The following is a 17,591-nucleotide window of genomic DNA, read 5'->3' on the forward strand; positions in this document are numbered from 1 at the left end:
AGTTGTTGTTGTACCATAGACGGGCTACAGTCACATCACTGCTTATGTTCAGAATCACGGAATCACTGAATTTTTACAGCGCAAAATGAGTCTATTTGGCCCATCGTGTCTCTCTGAATGAACAACTCACCTAGCGCCATTCCCCCACCTCTCCCTGTAACCCTGCACATTTTTCCTTTTCAGATAACAGTCAAACACCCTTTTGAATGCTTCAATTGAACCTACCTTTTTTTATTCATTTACGGGATGTGGGCTTCGCTGGCTGGGCCAGCATTTGTTGCCCATCCCTAATTGCCCTTGAGAAGGTGGTGGTGAGCTGCCTTCTTGAGCCGCTGCAGTCCATGTGGTGTAGGTACACCCACAGTGCTGTTAGGGAGGGAGTTCCAGGACTTTGACTCAGCGACAGTGAAGGAACGGCGATATATTTCCAAGTCAGGATGGTGAGGGACTTGGAGGGGAACCTCTAGGTGGTGGTGTTCCCATCTATCTGCTGCCCTTGTCCTTCTAGGTGGTAGTGGTCATGGGTTTGGAAGGTGCTGTCTAAGGAGCCTTGGTGAATTCCTGCAGTGCATCTTGTAGATGGTACACACACTGCTGCTACTGTGCATCGATGGTGGAGGGAGTGAATGTTTGTGGATGTGGTGCCAATCAAGTGGGCTGTTTTGTCCTGGACAGCATCAAGCTTCTTGAGTGTTGTGGGAGCTGCCCTCATCCAGACAAGTGGAGAGTATTCCATCACACTCCTGACTTGTGCCTTGTAGATGGTGGACAGGCTTTGGAGAGTCAGGAGGTGAGTTACTCACCGCAGGATTCCTAGCTTCGGACCTGCTCTTGTAGCCACAGTATTTATATGGATAATCCAGTTCAGTTTCTGGTCAGCGGAGAGTTATCCCCCTGATTCCCATTGACTCCAGTTTTGCTAGGGCTCCTTGATGCCACACTCGGTCAAATGCTGCCTTGATGTCAAGGGCAGTCACTCTCACCTCACCTCGGGAGTTCAGCTCTTTTGTCCATGTTTGAACCAAGGCTGTAATGAGGTTGGCTTTGGGTGGTCCTGGCCAGGTTGGCACAGGAAATTCCTGCTGAGGTTGGCACCAGGTGTTGAACCCATAATAGCATTGGGTTCTGAATGGGCTGCCTGGGGGTGAGGGCCTCACATGTTGGCCAAAATGTTTGGTTAAAATGCCACAGGTATCAGTACAAGGGCAGGTAAGGTGAGCAATGCACTACTGAGATTAGAACCCCCATTATGTCCCATTTTTATTGGGCAAGAGGCAGGTGGAGAGTGTTATAGATTTGTATCTTGGATCTATCTCAGAGCTATGCAGAGATGTTCCATGTGTGTGCTTTAAAATGTCTGCTCCATGCTTCCAGCTCTGGCTTGCAGCTCTTTCGAAAGTGTGTTCACTTTTCCCTGAATCTACACTCAGACTTAACCAATTAAGCACCTGTAGTAAACAGACTCACATAATCAAACACAGAAAAATTGAACACTACAGCGAGGGGCTGTTTATAATCAGCCTGTTTGGATTGCTAGGGTTTCCAACACTCCAGATTTGCCCTGGAGTCTCGAGGATTAATCATCTGGACAAAGCTGGAGCAACATATTTGTTTATACATGATAAGCATATTAGAAATGCGGGACAGGCTGTTTAATTGGGTGAGGCCATATGGAGGTAGAAGAACATGTGCTGAAGCCTCCAGGGATACATTTAACCAGAGTATTGGCAACACTTACAATCGCCTCATTGACTCTCCCCAGTTCTTTCCATCTGCCAGACTTCCTGGACCAGCCTCTGCAGCTCCTCCTTGGTTGCAGGGTGTGAGGGAGAGAGTGTTCGTGGGGCTGTAAGTCTTCCTTGCTTCCCTTCGGTCGTCCTGTCTTACATGACCTCCGCTGCCACCACTGTGGCTGCCAAGCTGGTAATTGTATCCTCCCTTTGAGAGGACAGTAAATATGACACTGGCACACACACACACACACTCTGCAGCTGGAGCGAGGGCTTGTTAGAAACCTGTTTGTCGGACGGTAACAGTGATCTTGGAAGGTGGAAGGTTCTGGCCCTTCAGCAGGCCGCGCAGTGCGGAGTGGGCAGGAGGTTCATCTCCCTGCTCCATCCTGGTGGTGACCTGGTGCTGCTTGTCTGTCAGTCCCTGTGTTCAAACAGAAACAGGCTAATTTCCTCACCACGCTGAACCCTTTATGACCTCGGCCCTGCCCAGGGTCGATGGCTGTGCCTCAGAAGGAAGGGCCTTGCCTCTGAATCTGGAAGCTAGTGATGGAAATCCCACTCCAGGGATTTGAGCACATAATCCAGCGGACACTCCCAGTGCAGTACTGAGGGAGTGCTGCACTGTTTGTGGAGAGGAGGGGGAGGGCGGAGTTACACCTTTTGGATGGGACATTAAACTGAGCCCCTATCTGCCCTCACAGTGGGGAATGGAACAGATCCCAAGGCACTGTTTCAAAGAACAGCAAGAGAATTCTCTCTGTGCCCCTGTGTCAACATTTATTCTTTAACTGATATCATTATCTCATTGTACATACTCGACAGACAGAAAATTCTGGAAATAATCAGTGGGTCAGACAGGTCTGTGCCTCTTTTTCAGAGATGGAAAATTTATTATCCTAGAATCATTACAGCACAGGAAGATGCCATTCGACCCGTCAGGTCTTTGTCAGCTGTCTGCAAGAGCAACTCCCTCATCGCTATTTGTGGGATCTTGCTGTGCTCAAATCGGCCGCCAACATTTCCAACAAAAATGTCTTTCACTTTAAAGCGCTCTGGCACACCCCATGGGGATGGTAGCATGGGGATAATGTTACTGGGCTAGTAATCGAGAGGCCCGGGTGGACGCTCCAGCGATGTGAGTTCAAATCTCACCGTGACAGCTGTGGAACTTAAATTCACTTAATAAATCCGGAGTAAATTGATCGTCACATTCATAACAATCGTTAATGTACTGGGTTGTTGTGAAAACTCATCTGGTTCACTAATTCCCTTCAGGGAAGGAAATCTGCCTTCCTTACCCGGTCTGGCCTACATGTGACTCCAGACCCACAGAAATGTGGTTGACTCTTAACTGCCCCCTGAACTGGCCTAGCAAACCACTTGGTTGTATCAAACCACCCGACTGTGGGTGGACCTATACACCACACAGGCTGCAACAGTTCAAGAAGGCAACTCAACACCACTTTCTCGAGGGCAATTAGGGATGGGTAATAAATGCTGGGCACACTGTCCTGCATATTCTTGCTAAGCTATTAGGCGCAAATGACAAAATGAGAGGCGTTTGAGTGGTTCTTGTCCCAAGAACAAATGAAAGTAAAGTAAGTGCAAGTTCTTTCTTTCACGTTCCAGTTTAACTGGGGAGAGAGTGCACAGTCCTCAATCCCACCGCTGTCCCTGGAAGAGGCCTCGGGGTCTAATGTACATCATGGGACCGATATTCCGACAGTGACGAGACACAGGCCTGATTCGGGCAGGCGCACAATGCGAGGCCCCATTGTGACATGGCGACGAACTGGGGCCCGATGATTTTGACCACACCACCACCACACCAGGCTCACGGACCTCACACAGGCCTGAAGGCCTCCAGAAACGGAGCAAGAAATTTACAAGGGAGGTGGGTTAGTGTCTCGAATCTGGACTTTTTTATAGATGTATCTCCAGTCACGTTAACAAGAAAATTAACAGCATCCTGGCTTTATGATGTACAATGTCTTCAAGTATAAATAATCTTGACTTAAATAGAAGCAGTCCTTCACATAGATTTATTTATATATGTGTGTTGGGCTTTCATTAAAACCCCCGGACACCTGGTGCCTGTACAATTGTGTTATTGCTGCCTTCAATACAGCTAATTACTGTGATTATAGATGTTAATTATAGACCGTCAGCCCTGGATGGTGATATGCTGGGCTAAGTATCGTGATCTCCACTCAAACGCCTCTCGTTTTGTCATTGGCGCCTGATAACTTAGCAAGAATGTGAGGAACAGTGGCTACTGGCAGCTCACGCAGTTAAAGATCAGGCCAGGCCCGGAGAGGGAGAGGCAGGGCTGATGGCTGGTTTCCTGACTCTTCCGAATGGACCTCCCACGGACTTCCTCCTTGTCAGTCAGATCATCACTGTTTGATAAGCACATTTTTCTTAGAATCTTATCATCCATTCTCGGGATAAGGGCAATGCTGCCAAGGCTGACATTTATTATCCGTCCCTAGTTACACCTGAAAAGCTGACGGTGACTGTCACCTTAAACCATTGGCAGCGGTTCACATACCAGAGAATGGCTTTCGGAGCGACTTCAGAAGACAATAAACTGTCAACCACGATGATGTGGGACTGGAGTCAGGTGTACAACAATAACAGCAATTTGTGCAATTTTAACGTGCTCCAATGTCCCATGGCGATTCTCCGGAGCATTGACAGACCAGATTTGACACCAACACATGTGAGGAGATGTTAGGCCAGGCGACAGGAATTCCAAAGCTTAGAGCCGAGGAAGCTGAAGGCAGGGCCTCCAATGGTGAAGCGATTAAAATCAGTGATGCGCAAGAGGCCAGAATTGGAGGAGCGCAGAGGTCTCAGAGGGATGTAGTGGTCGGAGGAAGTTACAGAGATAGGGAGGGTGGTAAGGCTGGAGGAGGTTACAGAGATAGGGAGGGGTATAGGGGCTGGAAGAAGCTATAGTGATAGGGAGGGTTGTAGGGGCTGGAGGAGGTTACAGAGATAGGGAGGGGTGTAGGGGCTGGAGGAGGTTACAGCGATAGGGAGGGGTGTAGGGGCTGGAGGAGGTTACAGCGATAGGGAGGGGTGTAGGGGCTGGAGGAGGTTACAGCGATAGGGAGGGTTATATGGGCTGGAGGAGGTTACAGAGATAGGGAGGGTTGTAGGGGCTGGAGGAGGTTACAAAGATAGGGAGGGTTATAGGGGCTGGAGGAGGTTACAGAGATAGGGAGGGTTATAGGGGCTGGAGGAGGTTACAGAGATAGGGAGGGTTGTAGGGGCTTGAGGAGGTTATAGAGATAGGGAGGGTTATAGGGGCTGGAGGAGGTTACAGAGATAGGGAGGGCTGTAGGGGCTGGAAGAAGCTATAGAGATAGGGGTGGTTGTAGGGGCTTGAGGAGGTTGTAGAGATAGGGAGGGTTGTGGGGGCTTGAGGAGGTTACAGAGATAGGGAGGTTTGCAGGGCTGGATGGGGTTACAGAGATAGGGAGGATTGTAGGGGCTTGAGGAGGTTACAGAGATAGGGAGGGTTGTAGGGGCTGGAAGAAGCTATAGAGATAGGGAGGGTTGTAGGGGCTTGAGGAGGTTATAAAGATAGGGAGGATCATAGGGGCTTGAGGAGGTTTTTTTTTATTTGGGCATCACTGGCTAGGCCCAGCATTTATTGCCCATCCTAATTGCCCTTGAGAAGCTGGTGGTGAGCTGCCTTCTGGTGTAGGTACACCCACAGTGCTGTTAATGTAGTTCCAGGATTTTGACCCAGCGATAGTGAAGGAACGGCTGATATATTTTCAAGTCAGGATGGTGAGCGACTAGGAGGGGAACTTCCAGGTGGTGGTGTTCCCATCTATCTGCTGCCCTTGTCCTTCTAGATGGTAGTGGTTGTGGGTTTGGAAGTTGCTGCCGAAGGAGCCTTGGTGAGTTGCTGCAGTGTATCTTGTAGATGGTACACACTGCTACTACTGTGCATCAGTGGTGGAGGGAGTGAATGTTTGTGGATGGGGTGCCAATCAAGTGGGCTGCTTTGTCCTGGACGGTGTCGAGCTTCTTGAGTGTTGTTGGAGCTGTACTCATCCAGGCAATGGGGAATATTCCATCACACTCCTGACTTGTGCCTTGTAGATGGTGGACAGGCTTTGGGGAGTCAGGAGGTGAGTTACTCGTTGCACGATTCCCAGCTTCTGACCTGACCTTGTAGTCACAGTATTTATATGGCTGGGTCCAGTTCAGTTTCTGGTCAATGGTAACCCCCCGCATGTTGATAGTGGGGGATTCAGTGATGGTAATGCCATTGAACATCAAGGGGCGGTGGTTAGATTCTCTCTTGTTGGAGATGGTCATTGCCTGGCACATGTTTGGTACGAATGTTACTTGCCACTTGTCAGCCAAGCCTGGATATTGTCCAGGTCTTACTGCATTTGGACATGGACTGCTTCAGTATCTGAGGAGTCACGAATGGTGCTGAACATTGTGCAATCATCAGCGAACATCCCCACTTCTGACCTTATGATGGAAGGATGATCATTGATGAAGCAGCTGAAGATGGTTGGGCTGAGGACACAACCCTGAGGAACTCCTGCAGTGATGTCCTGGAGCTGAGATGATTGACCTCCAACAACCACAACCATCTTCCTTTGTGTTAGGTATGATTCCAACCAGCGGAGAGTTTTCCCCCTGATTCCCATTGACTCCAGTTTTGCTAGGGCTCCTTGATGCCACACTCGGTCAAATGCTGCCTTGATGTCAAGGGCAGTCACTCTCACCTCACCTTGGGAGTTCAGCTCTTTTGTCCATGTTTGAACCAAGGCTGTAGTGAGGTCAGGAGCTGAGTGGCCCTGGCGGAACCCAAACTGAGCATCAGTGAGCAGGTCATTGCTAAGCAAGTGCTGCTTGATAGCATTGTTGATGCCCCCTTCCATCACTTTACTGATGATCAGGGGTAGACTGATGGGGCGGTAATTGGCCAGGTTGAATTTGTCCTGATTTTTGTGTATGGGACATACTGACAAGGCCGAGATGGATCATCTACTCGGCACTTCGGCTGATAGTTGTTGCTTCAGCCTTATTTTTGCATTGATGTGCTGGGCTCCTCCATCATTGAGGATGGGGATATTTGTGGAGTCTCCTTCTCCAGTGAGTTGTTTAATTGTCCACCACATGGATGTGGCAGGACTGCAGAGCATAGATCTGATCTGTTGGTTGTGGCGTCGCTTAGATCTGTCTATCACTTGCTGCTTATGCTGTTTAGCACACAGGTAGTCCTGTTTTATAGCTTCACCAAGTTGACACCTCATTTTTAGGTATGTCTGGTGCTGCTCCTGGCATGCCCTCCTGCACTCTTCATTGAACCAGGGTTGATCCCCTGCCTTGATGGTAATGGTAGAGTGGGAGATATGCCGGGCCATGAGGTTACAGATTGTGTCTGAGTACAATTCTGCTGCTGCTGATGGCCCACAGCGCCTCATGGATGCCCAGTCTTGAATTGCTAGATCTGTTCGAAATCTATCCCATTTAGCACAGTGGTAGTACCACACAACACAATGGAGGGTATCCTCAATGTGAAGACAGGACTTTGTCTACACAATGACAGTGTGGTGGTCACTCCTACCGATACTGTCATGGACAGATGCATCTGCAGCAGGCAGGTTGGTGAGGATGAGGTCAAGTATGTTTTTCCCTCTTGTTGGTTCCCTCATCACTTGCCACAGATCTAGTCTAGCAGCTTTTTCATTTAGGACTCAGCCAGCTCGGTCAGTAGTGGTGCTACCAAGCCACTCTTGGTGATGGACATTGAAGTCCCCCACCCAGAGTACATTGCCACCCTCAGTGCTTCTTCCAAGGAGTGTTCAACATGGAGGAGTATTGATTCATCAGCTGAGGGAGGGCGGTACATGGTAATCAGCAGGAGGTTTCCTTGCCCATTTTGACCTGATACGATGAAACTTCATGGGGTCCAGAGTCGATGTTGAGGACTCCCAGGGCAACTCCCTCCTGACTGTAATATCACTGTGCCACCACCTCTGCTGGGTCTGTCTTGCCAGTGGGACAGGACATACCCAGGGATGATGATGGTGGTGGTGGTGTCTGGGACATTATCTGTAAGGTGTGATTTCATAAGGATGACTATGTCAGACTGTTGCTTGACTAGTCTGTGAGGCAGCTCTCCAAATGTTGGCACTAGCCCCCAGATTGCTGTGAGTCTGGAGTCACATATAGGCCAGATTGGGTAAGGATTCATGGCCAGCTTTAGACTTTTAATTCCAGATTTTTATTGAATTCAAATTCCACCATCTGTTCGGGTGGGATTCGAACCCAGATTCCCAGAGCATTACCCTGGATCTCTGGATTAATGGTCTTCGCCACCAACTTGCCAAAGAGATAGGGACGGTTGTAGGGGTGGAGGAGGTTACAGAGCTCGGGAGGGTTGTAGGGGCTGGAGGAGGTTACAGAATGGGGAGGGTTGTAGGGGCTGGAGGAGGTGACAGAGATGGGGAGGGTTGTAGGGGCTGGAGGAGGTGACAGAGATGGGGAGGGTTGTAGGGCTGGAGGAGGTTAGAGAGATGGGGAGGGTTGTAAGAGCTGGAGGAGGTTACAGAGATAGGGAGGGTTGTAGGGGCTGGAGGATGTTACAGAGATAGGGAGGGTTTTAGGGGCTGGAGGAGGTTAGAGAGATGGGGAGGGTTGTAGGGGCTGGAGGAGGTGACAGAGATGGGGAGGGTTGTAGGGCTGGAGGAGGTTAGAGAGATGGGGAGGGTTGTAAGAGCTGGAGGAGGTTACAGAGATAGGGAGGGTTGTAGGGGCTGGAGGAGGTTACAGAGATAGGGAGGGTTGTAGGGGCTGGAGGAGGTTAGAGAGATGGGGAGGGTTGTAGGGGCTGGAGGAGGTTAGAGAGATGGGGAGGGTTGTAGGGGCTGGAGGAGTTTGGAGAGATGGGGAGGGTTGTAGGGACTTCATGGTTATTTTCACTCTTACCAGCTTTTTACTTCCATATTTTGATTTAACCGAATTAAATTCTCAAACTGTTCTTGTGGAATGATTGACACTAAGTATCTTAGCAGCCAGTTTAATCAAAGCGTACTCAGGGACTGGATGGTGCAGGGAATTAGGCAGTGATCCCATCCACACTTCACTTTAAACCCAGAGTGTGTAAACGGATGGAGCTGCCAATCCACTGGAGATAAGATCAGGGGTGATCCATAAACCAACACTAAAAGACAGCAAAATCCTGCAGCTGATGCTGGCAGCGTCTGTGGAGAGAGCAACAAAGTTAATGGGTAGAATTCTCCAGGCCCCCTGCGATGGGGTTAAAGGCGAGGGTGTGGGAGGGGGGACAATGTGGTGGGAGCTGAAAAGTCGGTTCCCCACCGACATAAAGTGATGGTGGGATCTTCCAGTCCCTCTCACCATGGCAGGTCACAATCCCCACGGGGGGTCCAGCTCCCGCTAACTGGGTGCAGGTGAAGGCCCAACCAGAATCGCCACCTCGCCTGACCATCCACGGTGCCCATGGGAAATCACCCCGTCCAGAACACGTCCGGACCAATGTAGCACGTACATGTTGGCATTTACCTGAAAAAGACCCGGGGCAGCCTCCAGAGTTCAGGAAACAGGCCTCCATCAACCACAGACCCCGGAAGACACAGCAGTGGGTGGGGGAGCTTCTAGCAGGTGGACCTACCAGCTTCAGAGTTCTCCAGGAGATCCACCTTCCAGTTTCAGAGTGCTCCAGGAGATCCACCTTCCAGCTTCAGAGTGCTCCTGGAGATCCATCTTCCAGCTTCAGAGTGCTCCAGGAGATCCACCTTCCAGCTTCAGAATGCTCCAGGAGATCCACTTGCAGCTTCAGAGTGCTCCAGGAGATCCACCTTCCAGCTTCAAAGTGTTCCTGGAGATCCATCTTCCAGCTTCAGAGTGCTCCAGGAGATCCACCTTCCAGCTTCAGAGTTCTCCAGGAGATCCACCTTCCAGCTTCAGAGTTCTCCAGGAGATCCACCTTCCAGCTTCAGAGTGCTCCAGGAGATCCACTTGCAGCTTCAGACTGCTCCAGGAGATCCACCTTCCAGCTTCAGAGTGCTCCAGGAGATCCATCTTCCAGCTTCAGAGTGATCCAGGAGATCCATCTTCCAGCTTCAGCGTGCCCCAGGAGATCCACCTTCCAGCTTCAGAGTGCTCCAGGAGATCCACCTTCCAGCTTCAGAGTGCTCCAGGAGATCCACCTTCCAGCTTCAGAGTGCTCCTGGAGATCCACCTTCCAGCTTCAGAGTGCTCCTGGAGATCCATCTTCCAGCTTCAGAGTGCTCCAGGAGATCCACCTTCCAGCTTCAGAGTGCTCCAGGAGATCCACCTTCCAGCTTCAGAGTTCTCCAGGAGATCCACCTTCCAGCTTCAGAGTGCTCCAGGAGATCCACCTTCCAGCTTCAGAGTGCTCCAAGAGATCCACTTTCCAGCTTCAGGGTGTCCCAGGAGATCCACCTTCCAGCTTCAGAGTGCTCCAAGAGATCCACTTTCCAGCTTCAGAGTGCTCCAAGAGATCCACTTTCCAGCTTCAGAGTGCTCCAAGAGATCCACTTTCCAGCTTCAGAGTGCTCCAAGAGATCCACTTTCCAGCTTCAGAGTGCTCCAGGAGATCCACCTTCCAGCTTCAGAGTGCTCCAGGAGATCCACCTTCCAGTTTCAGGGTGCTCCAGGAGATCCACCTTCCAGCTTCAGAGTGCTCCAAGAGATCCACTTTCCAGCTTCAGAGTGCTCCAGGAGATCCACCTTCCAGCTTCAGAGTGCTCCAGGAGATCCACCTTCCAGCTTCAGAGTGCTCCAAGAGATCCACTTTCCAGCTTCAGGGTGTCCCAGGAGATCCACCTTCCAGCTTCAGAGTGCTCCAAGAGATCCACTTTCCAGCTTCAGAGTGCTCCAAGAGATCCACTTTCCAGCTTCAGAGTGCTCCAGGAGATCCACCTTCCAGCTTCAGAGTGCTCCAGGAGATCCACCTTCCAGTTTCAGGGTGCTCCAGGAGATCCACCTTCCAGCTTCAGAGTGCTCCAAGAGATCCACCTTCCAGCTTCAGAGTGCTGCAGGAGATCCACCTTCCAGCTTCAGAGTGCTCCAGGAGATCCACCTTCCAGCTTCAGGGTGCTCCAGGAGATCCACCTTCCAGTTTCAGGGTGCTCCAGGAGATCCATCTCCTAACTTCAACAGTGCATCATTTGTGTCCAGATGACTTTTAAAAATGACACCTGGATATGACAGTGGGGCATGGTCCATCCAGCCCGCCCTACCATGTGATACATCGGGAAAACCCCAACTTCATAATTTAATGAGGCTGGGGTCGGGCGATCCAGCGCAAATTCCCAGCAGCCTCCATGGTGGGAAACGCTCCTCATCCCCGCCCCCACTATGGGACTTAGTTCCAGAATGGAAAAACTCTCCAATGTTTCGAACCCAATATGACTTGTCTTCGGGGGAGATGTATTATAAAGGGTTAATATTAAATATGTAAAGATATAGTCCACATCATCATGACGTAAGGTTAGATGACAACAGTGCATGGAAAGGGATAGTTCTACGTGGGCCCCGTGCTGAATCTGTATTGTAGAGTTAGTATTATGTTCAATAAAAGGTAAAGTTTACCAACAGCCTTGCTTCCAGCAGTATCTGTAAATCCAGATCATGAACAGCCCCCTCTAAGACCCACAATGGTGATAACAGAAAAACTAGATGCCAAAAAAATAAAATCGACACCAATTAACCCAATAGGGAATTCCAGAGAGACTTCTTCACCCAGAGAGTGGTGAGAAAGTGAAGCCTACTACCACAGTAGTTGAGGTGAATAGCACAGATGCATTTAAAGGAGAAATTGAATGAGTACATGACTTAGACAGAGGAGGCTTCCCACATCTAGAGGCACGCAAAGCAGGTGATTAGGTCTGTTTGCCATAGCTTATATTCCCTGGAACAGATCATTAGCCTGAAACCAGAGACTAGAGTTAGAGGACCACCACTCCACATCAAGAACAGCTGGCCAGGAATCTCTCCCACTCTTACCACCAGCCATTGCCATGTGTTGAAAGGATTTGCAGGTTGATACTCAACCTGTTTGGCCACATTATGAACGCACCTTCCTTGGCCATTGAATCCTGGTGGGGGGGCTTGAAACTGGTACTTCTTGCTCAGAAGCAGGGATACTACCCACTGCACCACAAGACTTCCCACTAAGTGCATGGAGGGAGAAAGGAATTGAAAGATAAGCTGGGAGGATGAGGTAAAGAGCAGTGGAAGGTGTTTCATGTGGAATATGAACACCAGCGTAGACCAGTTGGGCCAAAGCGCCTGTTTCTGTGCTGCAAAATCCTGAGTAAATGCATGAGGCTACACATAGGGGCAAGTTAGTTTGGTGATGGTGTCTCAATGGCTATGTCTGGAATGAATTACACCAGCAGGAATTTGTCTCCAGTAACAGAGGAACAAATGGGTTAGGCCCTACAAATATCTGCACCTTATTTCCTTAAACACTCTCTCATATCTTTTCTCTTCAGATTGTTACTAACTTAAAGCTCTGGAGCTGGTAATCATAACTGCAGATGACAGCTTAATTCGACACATGACATTTACCGCTCTCCATGTTATACGACTGCAGCAAGTCATACGCTACTCGAAGATTTACATTAAGCACAGGTTCATTGTTATGTCTTCAACCTTGTCGTAAGAAGGTGATAAAACTCCTGTTCCCTTGCAGGTCTCCTGCTCTGAGTGGACATGAGTTTGGGAGAGTGGATGGGAGTGATTGGGGTGCGGGGGACAAGTGAATAACAACCAGATCCACTAGCATCAGGGGTACAGCCACCATTGAGGTGCCAACCCTCCAAGATTGCCCTGGAGTCTCCAGAAATCATAAAACGGTAACAGCACAGAAGGAGGCCATTCAACCCATTGTGTCTGTGCCAGCCCTCTGAAGAAGCAATTCATCGAGTGCCACTCCCCCTCCACCCCACCTTCTCCACGTAGCCCCGCAAATTATTCATTTTCAGATAAAAATCCAATTGCTTCTGGAAAGCCTCGATTGACCCTGTCTCCACCACACTCTCAGGCAGCGCATTCCAGATCCTAACCACTCGATTGACCCTGTCTCCACCACACTCTCAGACAGTGCATTCCAGATCCTAACCACTCGATTGACCCTGTCTCCACCACACTCTCAGACAGTGCATTCCAGATCCTAACCTCTCGATTGACCCTGTCTCCACCACACTCTCAGACAGTGCATTCCAGATCCTAACCACTCGATTGACCCTGTCTCCACCACACTCTCAGACAGTGCATTCCAGATCCTAACCACTCGACTGACCCTGTCTCCACCACACTCTCAGACAGTGCATTCCAGACCCTAACCACTCGATTGACCCTGTCTCCACCACACTCTCAGGCAGTGCATTCCAGATCCTAACCACGAGCGGGATGAGGTCTAAAGCTATTACAAATTAAATAAAAAGTTAATTTGAAAAATAAAATCATGTCCCATCTCATGTCACATGAGGGGAAATGTTTCATTAAATTTTTAATGTTTCCATTGATTTTTGTTTAAAAGCAGCTCCGTGCCTCAGGGGGATTGAAATGTTCTTCTGCACTCATGTGCGAAAGAGCGCTGGACCCGACTCTCCCTCCTCCCTCCCCCGCTCGCACAGATAGCACCTCAGCGCTGCCACTCGAGACCCACACCGGGCCTGCCCGCATGAAATCACGGTGCCAAGCCGATCGCGGGCGGCGGTCAGCTCCGCGGCCGCTTGTACCCGCTCTCACAGAGCCCGCCCGACCAATGTAAAATCCTGGCCATTAGCCTGGGACACACAGCGGGACAGGGTGCAACTGCTGGGGCCTCAATACTCCTGAGGTGCACAGTGACACTCTTGACCACTATCCAGTGACCACTAAACCGTGAGTGTCAGCTTACACTAGGATTGGTCTGGCGTGTGATGCCCCCCACCCCCTAATTTCAAAGAGCCAACCAATACTGGATCAAATGTAAAGAATGGCCAGAGCAGGGCATGGGGTAACTGTGAACCCAAAACCTCACAGGAGCAAACAGCTGCAGGACAGGACGGCGGGGGGGGGTGAAGCAGTGTAGCTTTAGTAAGCACTGCCAGAATGCCCTCCCTTCACAAGGCAATGGGCAAAAGAATGGCATTTCGGAGATAATCGTTCTGACAGGCAGGCTCCTCTCTGCCCTGTTAGTCCCTCCCGGGGCTGAGGGCACTGAGCTGGGCAGCAGTCCTGTCGCCAGCTGACCATGGCGCACACACACACACACACACACACACACACACGCAGTCACCGTGAGAGTCAATGCGCTGCTTGGCCATGGTGTGCATCGCAACTGGATCAGCAGCAACCACTGGTTTGGGAGCCCTCGCTGACTCCCACCCCCTACACGGGTCGGGGGGGCACTGAGGCCAGTCATTGCCTGGGCACGATCAGCTGGGGTGGGGGTGCTCAGCAAAGGAGCTTCTGATCTGACCAGCTCAGGGAGCCCAGGGAGGGAAGCAAATGTTGCCTGTAGACCAGGCAGATAAAGAAAGACGTCCTAAGCTGTATTTCTCCATGTTATAAAAAGACGTGTTCAAAGGATTTTTATTGGTGAATATAAATCAATGGTCTTTATAAGTCTGGACAACATTTATTACATCAAATAGTCTTGAGGTTTCAGTTCAATTTATGCTTTTGCTTCAGGCGTACAATGTCCGGAATTAATCATGTTTCTCCTTGTTCAGCTGATGATTTCTAGGGTCCATCATCTTTTCGCTAACAACTCCTTGCACAAGATCATATTTTGCATAATGAAAACTTGTATTTAAATTCAGCTGCAGTCTGGCTGATTAAATATAATGGAGTTTTCAAGGAAAAGAATTACAAACTGTGCCCTTCTATTTTAATGAGCAGAATCCCCGATCCACCAATGATCCTGATTTGTCTGCTGCCCTTTCTGGCACGTTGACAGTCGGGGGGTTAGGATTTAACCCGTTATTAGGAGCCAGATCCAAACTCAGATTCGGAATCGGGCAATGATACAGCACCGAAGGGAGCCATTCAGCCCATCATGCCTCTGCCATCCCAGACAGTGACCAGCGAGCAGGCCAGGGACAGGCTGCCAAGCAGGTGTGTTCGGTCATTATGTGGCACTGGGCATCTGTGTGACCATGGACAGGGTAGTTGCCTGGCATCAAGAAGGGACCCAACCCTTATCCACAGCCCATTGAATGGTTGAAGTTGCAGCACAAAGGAAGATGGTTGTGGTTGTTGGAGGTCAATCATCTCAGTCCCCAGATGTCACAGCAGGAGTTCCTCAGGGTAGTGTCCTCAGGCCCAACCATCTTCAGCTGCTTCATCAATGACCTTCCTTTCATCATAAGGTCAGAAGTGGGGATGTTCGCTGATGATTGCACAATGTTCAAACCATTCACGACTCCTCAGATACTGAAGCAGTCCATATTCAAATGCAGCAAGACCTGGACAATATCCAGGCTTAGGCTGATAACTGGCAAGTAACATTTGCGCCACACAAGTGTCAGACAATGACCATCTCCAACAAAATAGAATCGAACCATTGCCCCTTGAGGTTCAATGGCATTACCATCGCTGAATCCCCCATTATTAGCATCCTAGGGGTTTCTATTGACCAGAAACTGAGCTGGACTAGCCATATAAATACTGTGGCTACAAGAGCAGGTCAGAGGCTGGGAATCCTGCAGAGAGTAACTCACCTCCTGACTCCCCAAAGCCTGTCCACCATCTACAAGGTACAAGTCAGGAGTGTGATGGAATGCTCGTCACTTGCCTGGATGAGGGCAACTCCAAAAACGTTCAAGAAACTTGACACCATCCAGGAGAAAGCAGCCCACTTGATTGGCCCCTCATCCACCATCTTAAACATTCACTTCCTCCACCACTGACACACAGTAACAGCAGTGTGTACCATCTACATCTGCAGCAACTCACTAAGGCTCCTTAGACAGCACCTTCCAAACCCACGGCACCTACCACCTAGAAGGACGAGGGCAGCAGACACATGGGAACACCACCACCTAGAGGTTCCCCTCCCAGTCACTCACCATCCTGACTTGGAAATATATCACCGTTCCTTCACTGTCGCTGGGTCAAAATCCTGGAACTCCCTCCCTAACAGCACTGTGGGTGTACCTACACCACAGGGACTGCAGCGGTTCAAGAAGGCAGCTCACCACCACCTTCTCCAGGGCAATTAGGGATGGGCAATAAATGCTGGCCCGGCCAGAGATGCCCACATCCCATGGAAGAACAAAGGCTGGGATTTTCCATCCTGCCCGCTGCAGGAACCATCACAGGTGGGAATGGAAAATTTGGAGAGGCAGCAAAAAGTTCCAATCCCACTGAGTTTCAGTGGGATTGAAAAATCCTGCACAAAGGGAAGAGAAGAAGGATTTCGGTGCATCTATTCCATCCACCATGTTACTTTCAATGTCCTCAATCTCCAGATATTGAATCCATTTTGGACAAAGGTGATAAAAGTCTAGATCTTGAATGGATGGATATCATGTCAATCAGAACCACACAAAGAAAGGACTTGCATTTATTAAGCTCCTTTCACAAAATCAGGACATCTCAAAGCACTTTACAGCCACTGAAATACGTTTTGACGTGTAGTCAATGTTTTAATGTAGGAATGGTGGCAGCGTATTTGTGCACAGCAAGCTCCCACAAACCCCACTGGGGTAATGATCAGATATTCTGTGTTTTTAGTGAGGTCGATTGAGAGATTGGCCAGGACACAAGGGAAGACTCCCAGGCCTTTCTCCAAAATAGTGCTCTGGGATCTTTTATGTCCACCTGAGGGGGCAGATGAGGCTTCGGTTTAAAGTTTCATCTACAAGACGACCCAGCACTCCCTCAGTATTGCACTAGAACAGCCTTGTCCACCCCACGGCCCATAGGCCGCGAAGCCCCTCTGTGTGGGCCCCGGAGCGATTGTTGAAAATGCCGGTAACACAGCTCAGTGAGTTCAAAGATCTCTGCGGGGGGACTGCTCCTCCAATCACAGCCTGTTTCTCTCCTGTGTTTGCTGCTGATAGGCTCAATACTGTTGAGCCTATCAGCAGCAAACACGGACGAGAAGCAAGCTGTGATTGGAGGAGAAGCGAACACCGGCAACAGAAGAGTGTGGAGCACGCGGGGCCTCCACTCACCGCGCTTTCCCGTGGCTCCAGTCGCTTTCACCTGGCGTCTGGCACTTTGTCCTGGCTCTGGCCAGGTTCCCTGGGTTCTGCCCGCTTACCCTGGCTCTCCACAGTCCCCTCAGCGGTCACTCGTGTTCAGGCGCCGCAAGGCCTCAGGCCTCGCTCCAGGTCTCTCTTCCGCTCTCATCGTACCTATCCCCTCCCCTTAGCCAATTTAGTGAGTGAGGATGGGTGAGTGAGTGTGAGTGAGTGAGTGAGTGAGTGAGTGAGTGAGTGAGTGAGTGAGTGAGTGAGTGAGTGAGTGAGTGAGTGAGTGAGTGAGTGAGTGAGTGAGTGAGTGAGTGAGTGAGTGAGTGAGTGAGTGTGAGTGAGTGAGTGAGTGAGTGAGTGAGTGAGTGAGTGAGTGAGTGAGTGAGTGAGTGTGAGGCTGGGTGAGGATTTGTGTGTGATTGAGAGAGGGTGAGAGTGTGTGTGTGTGTGTGTGTGAGAGAGAGATACAGAGAGGGGTTTGAGAGGGGAGGGAGGGTGTGTGCCTAGTTCACCCCCAGTATCAGGATTCTCATTCACCTTCACCCCCACACACCAACAGGCTCTCTCACCCACTCTCACAGGGGGGGTGAGGGTGAGTGACTGAGCCCCCTGAGACTGGGAGTGAGCTGGACAC

The sequence above is a fragment of the Cetorhinus maximus genome, chromosome 29 (assembly GCF_964194155.1).
Source record: "Cetorhinus maximus chromosome 29, sCetMax3.hap1.1, whole genome shotgun sequence".
Lineage (NCBI taxonomy): Eukaryota > Metazoa > Chordata > Chondrichthyes > Lamniformes > Cetorhinidae > Cetorhinus > Cetorhinus maximus.